The sequence below is a fragment of the Oncorhynchus mykiss genome, chromosome 22 (genome assembly GCF_057628025.1).
Source record: "Oncorhynchus mykiss isolate SJ-2025 chromosome 22, ASM5762802v1, whole genome shotgun sequence".
Lineage (NCBI taxonomy): Eukaryota > Metazoa > Chordata > Actinopteri > Salmoniformes > Salmonidae > Oncorhynchus > Oncorhynchus mykiss.
The window spans coordinates 31,012,523-31,023,045 of NC_143043.1; the positions used below are offsets into that span (position 1 = coordinate 31,012,523).

At 42.4% G+C, this 10,523-nt stretch overlaps 1 long non-coding RNA gene across 1 annotated transcript; it reads right to left on the reverse strand.

The window, feature by feature from the left end:
• Window positions 1-8,204: 8,204 nt before the first annotated feature.
• LOC149972839 (uncharacterized) lies at window positions 8,205-10,467 on the reverse strand. Its single transcript, XR_016490742.1, has 2 exons — window positions 8,753-10,467; window positions 8,205-8,471 (listed from the first exon to the last, which is right to left on the reverse strand). It is a non-coding gene; the product is annotated as an uncharacterized LOC149972839 (long non-coding RNA).
• Between the last annotated feature and the right edge of the window lie 56 nt (window positions 10,468-10,523).

A 10,523-nucleotide genomic window follows, 5' to 3' on the forward strand; every position in this document is an offset into this window, starting at 1 on the left:
TGGTGACACTGTGTGTGATTTTTTTTGAATTCCAGGCACACTTGACCAGCATGGCTACCACAGCCTTCTGCAGCGATATGCCATCCCATTTGGTTTGGGCTTAGTGGGGACTATCATTTGTTTTTCAACAGGACAATGACCCAACACACCTCCAGGCTGTGTAAGGGCTATTTGACCAAAAATGAGAGTGATGGAGTGCTGCATCAGATGACTGGACCGCCACAATCACCCGACTTCAACCCAGTTGAGATGGTTTGGGTTGAGTTGGACCGCAGAGAGAAGGAAAAGAAGCCAACAATTGGTCAGCATATGTAGGAACTCCTTCAAGACTGTTGGAAAAGCATTCCAGGTGAAGCTGGTTGAGAGAATGCCAAGAGTCTGCAAAGCTGTCATCAAGGCAAAAGTTGGCTACTTTCAAGAATCTCAAATATAAAATATATTTTGATTGTTTAACACTTTTTTTGGTTACTACATGAATCCATGTGTTATTTCATAGTATTGATGTCTTCACTATTACTCTATGATGTAGAAAATACCCCCCAAAAACTCCTTAGTCTTTGCCAATGACGAGTATATCCATAACATGATGCAGCCACCATCATGCTTGAAAATATGAAGAGTGGTACTCAGTGATGTGGTGTATTTGCCCCAAACAAAACACTTTGTATTATTTGCAATATTACTTTAGTGCCTTATTGCAAACAGGATGCATATTTTCATATCACAACCATTAAACTCTGTTTTAAAATCACCATTGGCATTATGGTGAAATCCCTGATCAGTTTCCTTTCTCTCCGGAAACTGAGTTAGGAAAGACACATGTACGCCATCCAAAACGTAATTAATAACTTCACCATGCTCAAAGGAATATTCAATGTCTGCTTTTTTCCTATCTACCAATACGTGCCCTTCTTTGCAAGCCGTTGGAAAACCTCCCTGGTCTTTGTGGTTGAATCTGTGCTTGAAATTCACTCCATGAATGAGGGACCTTGTATGTGTGTTTAATTGTATGTGTGGGGTACAGAGATGGGGTAATCATTCAAAAAGCATGTTGACCACTATTATTGCACACAGAACTTTACATTTTTTTTTAAATAATTTGTAAAAATTTCTAACAAAATTCCACTTTTATATTATGGGTTATTGTATGTAGATCTATGGCACAAAATCTAAATTTTATCAATTTTAAATTCGGTCTGTAACACAATAAATGTGGAAAGAGTCAAGGGCTGTGAACTTTCTGAAGGGACTGTACATATTTTATGCATCCATGCATGCTGAACACACATACATGTCAGTACATGCAGAATAAAGTGTGTGTGTGTGTGGTATTGTCCTGCTCTCCGTCTGGCTCTTCTGTTTCTGTGCTGTCTGAGGCCTCCTCTTCTCCATGAATACTAATGTGCTTCAAACCCCTGAGATCACCCCTCCTCCCTCCATCCATCCCTACCTCCTGCTCTTCCCTCCCTCTCTCCATTTCTTCCTTTCCATCTTTCCCTCCTTCCCCACTCCCTCTATTGCTCCTTTCCCCTTCTGTGCATCCCTCCCTACCCCTTTCCTCTTACTCCATCATCCTTCCTCTATCAGTCCTCCCCTCTCCTTTCATCCATTCACCTATGTTCTCTTACACCTCTCTCAGAACTGAGTCTCCTGAATACAGCTTCCACACCAACTTACAGCTGTAGAGGTAGGTGTGTGTGTGTGTGTGATTACTGTTTCTCCTCTCTACCAGCCCCTCCAGTGAACCATCCAGCACCCCAGTCGTATACACACCTTAACCCAAACACGTTTCCACATCCACACATTATTCAGTTATTAACTTATAATTACACATCCTTTTTTTAAGAGTCTTTTAAAACCACAAGTGCAATAAATGAAAAGGGACCAGGGGTTTCTGATTCTTGTAGAGTAGAAACAGACTGCTGACTGGACATTCTGGAACTTTACTGCTTTTCCACACAAAAAAAGATTCAGTCTGGAAATGAGACCTCTGTGACTGCCAACAGGAGCCTCTATTTTGTGTGTGTGTGTGCGTGACTGAACACAAAATGTTCCTTATAGAAAGAGAGCGAGAGGGGAGGAAAGAAGAGCGGAGTGGATTAGGGAAGACTCCATTCAATGTGGGCTTTTAAAGTGGTTAATTTAATTGAATCAAACTCATTTTTTCCTTCATTAATAAAGTACTAATTTAGATTGTTAGGAATTTGTCTTTCACTTTCTGATGTCAGATAAATCCTGCCATGGGTGCTCCCTCTGAAAAGGAAAGATCCTACTCGCCGTGAAAAGGATGGGGAGAGAAAGTGGGAATATGTCTCTGTCTGGGTTTCTTATTGATGCAGATAGGAGAGGAGTGGATAGGGGGGAAGGCAACAGGCCACAGCCACAGCACAACCACACACATTCTCAAGACTATTACAACCCCTACTGGGGAACAGGGGAGAGACATGCTGGTGTTTACACAAACACACACATATTGCAAACACACAAAGCAAGATGCACACCTGGCAGTGTGTGTCTGGACTCTTCTGAAGAGATGTCTCTGTATCGTACACACGCAAACATGCACACACAGTCTACATGTACACTTTGGGTTTCATCATCTTTTTTCCCTTTGTTTTTTTTCCCTATTTCTCCTGTGTGGAGGGAGGGGGAGAAAGGGGTGTCTCATTCCCTCTCTTCGTTGCTGTTTGTGAAAGAGAGCACATATCCATACAGAACACTCCGCTCTGGCAACAACTCGCTCTCTCTCTCTCATACACACACACACACACACACACACACACACACACACACACACACACACACACACACACACAAAGATGCACACCAGGGCAGCATCAAAGAGTAGAGGAATAAGTTCAGCCCCACACACTGGCTGCTCAGTTGGAGTCCGTTTTCCCTGTTGAACCCCCTCCTGGCTTTCACTTGGTACAGTCCACGCATTCCTGCCAAGTAGCATTCACACATGGAGGGGAAGCTTGTCTCAAGCAATTGCTGACAAGCAACAAACAAGACAGACCCTCTGTCCCTTTCCCTCCCTCTCTTGCCTCTCCCCCTCCACCTTCTTTAACCTCCCACCCACATACTCCTTACCCCTTCTGACCTCTCTCTCTCCCACTTTCTCTCTCTCTCTCTCCCACTCTCTCTGAGAATGTGGGGGCCCCACTAGACATGTATTAAATAGTCAGCTGTTCCTGGGCGTTCTCTACTCTCCTAACTGTCCTAAACTTGCACATGCAGCCGCTGGAAACTGTAAGGTTACCTAAAGAGCGATGGTATGTATTAACAGAATATTCATTGTTAAAACATGAATGGATTTTTTGAGAACTTACTGTAGTTGTGAACCCCAACTATCCATCCTCAGGTTTCAGTCCAATTCAGTCCAGTCCATGGTGTGTTTGTATATATGGTATCTACACAACAATCATTATCATGAACATTATTATCTCTATAACTGTTAACATGATCATTATCAACAGCTGGATTGTCATACTCCTATGGCAATCATCATCAGCAGCAGATCCCCATTGATCATGATGATTGACATACCGCGTATGCCAATACAGCTGTTGATAGTGATAATGTTAACAGTTGAGGAGACTGTATACATCCTGTGATGACTGGGACTGCGCAGTTGTATTTTGACAGGGTGTGTCACAGCATTCAGGAAGTAACCTATTAGGAGATGGTGATAAAACAATTTCCTAAGTTGGGATCAATAAAGTACTACTCCTAAACAGATGGCCTGCCTGGTACCATGATCCTAGAAAACCCTATAGGCTGAACCCTATGTTGTTCAGTATTATGGAGAGCGCTACACTTGCACCCAACACTACAAGCTTGCACCCAATGGATGTGGTTTGATGTAGTTTACAATCAAAGTTACCTGCTGCAGTATATCTCCCGAGTTCTGTGCTCAGCTCTTTTGCTGCCAGTTGCTCTTGGTGTATCATACAATGCGTCCATATGGCAGAGGGAGACACATTCATAACTAGAGTGCAGAAGCCTGCCCCCCGTCCCGTTATAGATAGAGCCCCATCTGTGCAAAGGCCCACCATCCGATCCCATGGAATGTGTTTTTCGTCACTAAACGGTAGCCACGCAGCACACTGAACATCCCCTGTGCCGTGTCATGCTCGGGAATCGTGAGACAGAACAATATTTCCTCATGAATTGCATCCCCCGACATGTAGCCAACAAATGTCAATGCGTGGCATCTCAGCTCTCACAGCTAACGTACTTTTGGAGAGCATAAACTGGGGAGTTTGAGTTGTTCAGTCAGTTTCCTCTTTATTGCTAGCTATAGCATCAATTCTTAGTTTCACAGTGTGATCTGACAAAGGTATTGATGCGAGTTTCTGTTCTTCTGTTGATGGCCTCCCCACACATTGTTTTCACCATATCAGTTGCCGCCGAGAATATCAAAGTCTCTGCAATAATGTGTGGTTTCATAGTGTAACGGGCTCAGCCATTCACCGTGGGAATAATTCAAGTGCAACGGTCAAGTGCGGCCTTTTCCCATGATCGAAGAGCGCTCTCTGGTTGAATTTTATCTTTTAGATTTTAATCATTTTCATTTATATTTTTAAGGTTAACCACATTACAATGATTGAGATATAAAGACAATATATATACACTGCTCAAAAAAATAAAGGGAACACTAAAATAACACATCCTAGATCTGAATGAATGAAATATTCTTATTAAATACTTTTTTCTTTACATAGTTGAATGTGCTGACAACAAAATCACACAAAAATGATCATCCAAGTGGAAAACCACACTACAGGCTGATCCAACTTTGATGTAATGTCCTTAAAACAAGTCAAAATGAGGTGTGTGTGGCCTCCACGTGCCTGTATGACCTCCCTACAACGCCTGGGCATGCTCCTGATGAGGTGGCGGATGGTCTCCTGAGGGATCTCCTCCCAGACCTGGACTAAAGCATCTGCCAACTCCTGGACAGTTTGTGGTGCAATGTGGCGTTGGTGGATGGAGCGAGACATGATGTCCCAGATGTGCTCAATTGGATTTAGGTCTGGGGAACGAACGGGTGGGCCAGTCCATAGCATCAATGCCTTCCTCTTGCAGGAACTGCTGACACACTCCAGCCACATGAGGTCAAGCATTGTCTTGCATTAGGAGGAACCCAGGGCCAACCGCACCAGCATATGGTCTCAAAAAGGGTCTGAGGATCTCATCTCGGTACCCAATGGCAGTCAGGCTACCTCTGGCGAGCACATGGAGGGCTGTGCGGCCCCCCAAAGAAATGCCACCCCACACCATGACTGACCAACCGCCAAACCGGTAATACTGGAGGATGTTGCAGGCAGCAGAACGTTCTCCATGGCGTCTCCAGACTGTCACGTCTGTCACATGTGCTCAGTGTGAACCTCTGTGAAGAGCACAGGGAGCCAGTGGCGAATTTGCCAATCTTGGTGTTCTCTGGCAAATGTCAAACGTCCTGTGTTGTTTAAGTGTTCCCTTTATTTTTTTGAGCAGTGTATATATATATATACAGTGGGGCAAAAAAGTATTTAGTGAGCCACCAATTGCGTAAGTTCTCCCACTTAAAAAAAAAAAAAAAAAGAGAGGCCTGTAATTTTCATCATAGGTACACTTCAACTATGACAGACAAAATGAGAAAAAAATCCAGAAAATCACATTGTAGGATTTTTAATTAATTTATTTGCAAATTATGGTGGAAAATAAGTATTTGGTCAATAACAAAAGTTTATCTCAATACTTTGTTATATACCCTTTGTTGGCAATGACAGAGGTCAAACGTTTTCTGTAAGTCTTCACAAGGTTTTCACACACTGTTTCTGGTATTTTGGCCCATTCCTCCATGCAGATCTCCTCTAGAGCAGTGATGTTTTGGGGCTGTTGCTGGGCAACACGGACTTTCAACTCCCTTCAAAGATTTTCTATGGGGTTGAGATCTGGAGACTGGCTAGGCCAGTGGCTGAATGACGACATGGATATTCAGCTAGTGGGATATACGCTGCACCGGCAGGATAGAACAGCACACTCCGGTAAGACGGGGGGGGGGGGGAGCGGGCGGTCTGTGCATATTTGTAGACAGCAGCTGGTGCACGAAATCTAAGGAAGTATAGTATATTGTGATAAATTGCAGGCCACGCTACTTGCCTAGAGAGTTTTCAGCTATACTTCTATAGCTATAGTTCCATTAACCTACCTGAGCTTCCTCTCAGTCCTGTGCTTCCCCTCAGTGCCGAGCTACCCCTCAGTCCCGAGCTGCCCCTCAGTCCCGAGCTACCCCTCAGTCCAGTGGGGCCCTTGTAGAGGGTTACTAGGCCAAGGTCGGCGGCGAGGGTTGCCAATCAAAGGACGCGATGCAAGGGGACTAAGACTTTGTTGGAGTGGGGTCCACGTCCCGCGCCGGAGCCGCCACCGTGGACAGACGCCCACCCGGACCCTCCCCTATGGGTTTAGGTGTGCAGCCGGGAGTCCGCACCTTGGCGGGGAGGGGTTCTGTCACGCCCTGGTCTTAGTATTTTGTGTTTTCTTTATTATTTTGTTCAGGCCAGGGTGTGACATGGGTTTATTATGTGGTGTGTTTTGTCTTGGGGTTTTTGTAGGTATTGGGATTGTGGCTTAGTGGGGTTATCTAGAAAAGTCTATAGTTGCCTGAAGTGGTTCTCAATCAGAGGCAGGTGTTTATCGTTGTCTCTGATTGGGAACCATATTTAGGCAGCCATATTCTTTGTGTTTCGTGGGTGATTGTTCCTGTCTCTGTGTTTGTTTTGCACCAGTATAGGCTGTTAGGTTTTCGTGTTACGTTTCTTGTTTTTGTATTGTTCGTTTTTTCATCATTATTAAACATGTATGAAAATTACCACGCTGCATTTTGTTCCGACTCTCCTTCACCGCAAGAAAACCGTAACACAAACTGCCTTTCCACTCTTTCGCCGAAAGGTGACTAGTTTGCATCCCTGATAAACAGTATCACCACAGTCCAATACAGACAGAAAAGCACAATGAATCAACTCCTTTCTGGCGGAAAAGGAAAAACAAGCTTTGTGCCGGTAATAAACCCCAATAAGCAGCTTGAATATCCTGATACGTTTCTCTACATGGGTGGTGATGCTCAACTTCTCATCCACTCAAACTCACAGATATTGCTACACTTTAACTTGCTCTATAGTGCCATACCATGCCTTTTGTTTTAGAGGAATTCAGAACAAGCTTCAAATCATACAGATTCAAAAACCAAAGTCAAACTGCTGCCACTTGAATGGAGAACAGTGTCATCCACATAAAACTGCACATCAGCTGTCGCAATATGTTGATCTAAATCAGGGTTTCCCAAACTAGGTCCTGGGGCCCTCCTGGGTGGACGTTTTAGTTTTTGCTCTAGCACTACACAGCTTATTCAAATAACCAACTCATCACCAAGCTTGGAGTATTTGAATCAGCTGTGTAGTGCTAGAGAAAATACCAAAACCAAGTTTGGGAAACGCTGGTATAGATAATAAACAGCAGGGTGTCCGACTGACTGCACAATCATATGCCTTAACACACTAGGTTTGATATGACAGGTAGTTCACCACTTGCACTTCTAGAGGCCTTAAAAGCTTCAAAACTTGCAGTGACTACAGGGCAAAACAGTCAAGGACATGGCAAATACTGAACCATTAAAGGTTTGAGGCTTGCTGCCACTCCAATCTGTCCCATATACACATTTAATTGTTGGGGAACTACTACAGTAACACACATCAGTTAAACTGGTACAGCAATCTCACTCACGGGTGCAACAAATGTAACCTCTTACAAGGCACACCTCAAAATATGTTTATGCGACAGAAACAACAATACCATGCACCCACTAGTGGTCAAAAACTTTTTTTGCACTCAAAATACGGTAAGGTACTATATTCTGTGGGGTGAAATTACATTACCGTTTGAAATATGGTACTTCTTTAAAGTAAGGTACTGTTAAACCAACCATTGGAATGTATGGTATCATTATCAGTTACGCCTAAAAATCACCCGGAGTGAATTGCGATTTATGGCAATTTATTGTAAATAATATGGTACGTTACTATTTGGGTGATTTAAAAAAATATATTTATAAAAAAAACTGAAATAGTCTGCATCTCACCCGACAGCATGAGATTGGCGTTTGAAACAGAACATTTTAGTCTACAGTAACCGTAAACTATTACTGTAAAGAAACATAGCATGTTAGAGTCATTTTTATTGGAGGCTTCCAAGTACAGTTAATAACAGTAATTTCTGCATTTGACCAATAATGCAGTGCAATCTACAGCATTCATTCTGTAAAACACATTCAAGGTATTTTACTGAAGTCTCACAGTGTACAACAACTAAAATGAATGAATGTATGAGGAGTACGTGTGAGGTGGAGTCTCTACTACATGCCTCGCCCAGAGCAAATGCAGCACTGAGGACAGAAGGATGGTCAACATCGCCATGGTGATAGTCCCCTAAGAGAAAGAGTAAAAACCACTTTTTTTTACCATACTGTAAAGATATGTACAGTAGAAATCAGATAGTATAAAATGTCTGTACCATTTCCACAGATAGTAGAAATCAGATAGTATAAAATGTCTGTACCATTTCCACAGATAGTAGAAATCATATAGTATAAAATGTCTGTACCATTTCCACAGATAGTAGAAATCAGATAGTATAAAATGTCTGTACCATTTCCACAGATAGTAGAAATCAGACAAAGAACAAGTAACAGAAATACTGCCATAATCACCTCAGTGAGTAATTCAGAGTGTAGATGAGTAGTAGAAGTAGAACTGTTAGAGAATAAATCCCAGTAGATTCTGTAGGTTCTGTTCAGATGGAGAGAGAGGTAATAGTTATGTAGTTTGAACAGCCCTCCAGACCCAGTATTCCTCACACACATCAGATATTAATCACCCAACTAGAAAGAAACCACAATCAGTCTCTTACCATCAGTAACAAGATGCTGTCTATGCAATGAAGAGTTGAGTTCTTGTCTCCAACACCATTTTTATACTAGATTTAAAGGCCCAGTGCAGTCAAAAACAGGATTTCCCTCTGTGTTATATACATTATTATACTCGGAGATTGGAATAATACTCTGAAATTGTAAAAAAATTATGATAAAACCCTTTTAGTGTAAGAGCTCATTGAAAAGACCGCCTGAAATGTTAGCCTGTTTTGGTGGGATGGAGTTTTGGCCTGCCTGGTGAAAGAGAGTTCCAAATCTCTCTGCCAATAACAGCTTGTTTTCTCCTATACACTCAGACCACTCCCAGACAGTCCTATCAAAATTCTACCACTTTAATTGAAAACAATCACAGTAAGGTACTTAATTTTTACCCAGAAGTGAGTATGTATGAGTAAGTATGATATGGTATAATGTCGTGCTGTTATCAGGAGGAAATGAACAAATAGTTTTATAAACAGTTTTGCACGCTATGCTGTCCCTTCTCTGGTACGGTTGCAACATGATGGTGAATTTTTTTCATAAACATGCAATATTTACATAACACCTATACACTACACATCCACTGAGTGAAGGCTGACTATATTACTGATACTGTCTGATACCCAGTCTGAAATAATCCCCTTGCCTTAGACACTTCCTGATGGACCATTGACAAGGGGCCTTTTCAGATCTGAAAGAACTGGGTTGGTGCAAGTCTGTTGTTTATTAGGTATGACCATATTATTGACACATACACCTATCCAAAGTTCAGATCTACAGGGGGCCATTTCAAAGAGTAAAGATGGAAGATTTCATTATTTTGCAGAGGCACCCACAGCCAATTCTTACTACCTAGTATTGGTTGCCATCTTGTGGTAGTATCAGGTACTGCATGGTAATGTCCTTGGGATTACGCCAGTCATGGTTACATATCTGATTCTGAATACACCGGTGACATCACATCATTATGTTTGAATGAGAAGCAGATGCTTTTTATGTGCTGTTTGGGCACAGTAAATGGATTAGTGACCATCGCTGGTCGATTCCTGCCTTCTATCGTTCCTCCTAACCCTCTGGATGAGCACAGACTGTGGTTAGTAGGACCATGAAGATGTGCCTGAAATATGTAGAATACTTATCATTTTATGTAACTGTGTGAATCCCTAAGGTTTTCAATACATGTCCAAGCTGATGCATTAATTAAACATGCATTTCTCAAGAATGAGAAGTGTGATACACCGTGTACAAAACATTAAGAACACCTTCCTAATATTTAGTTACAAACCCCCACCACCTCCCCCTCACAAGGCTGCTGGCCAATGTTGACACACGGGAAACTGTTGAGTGTGGAAAAACCCAGCAGCTGTGCAGTTCAAAGGCACTTCAACATTTAGTTTTTCCCCATTCACACCCAAGGGCACATATACACAATCCATGTCTCAAGGCTTAAAAATCCTTCTTTAACCCGTCTCCTCTCCATCTAGTGACATCAATAAGGGATCATAGTTTTCACCTGGATTCACCTGGTCAATTTATGTAATGGAAAGAGATGGTGTCCTTAATGTTTTGT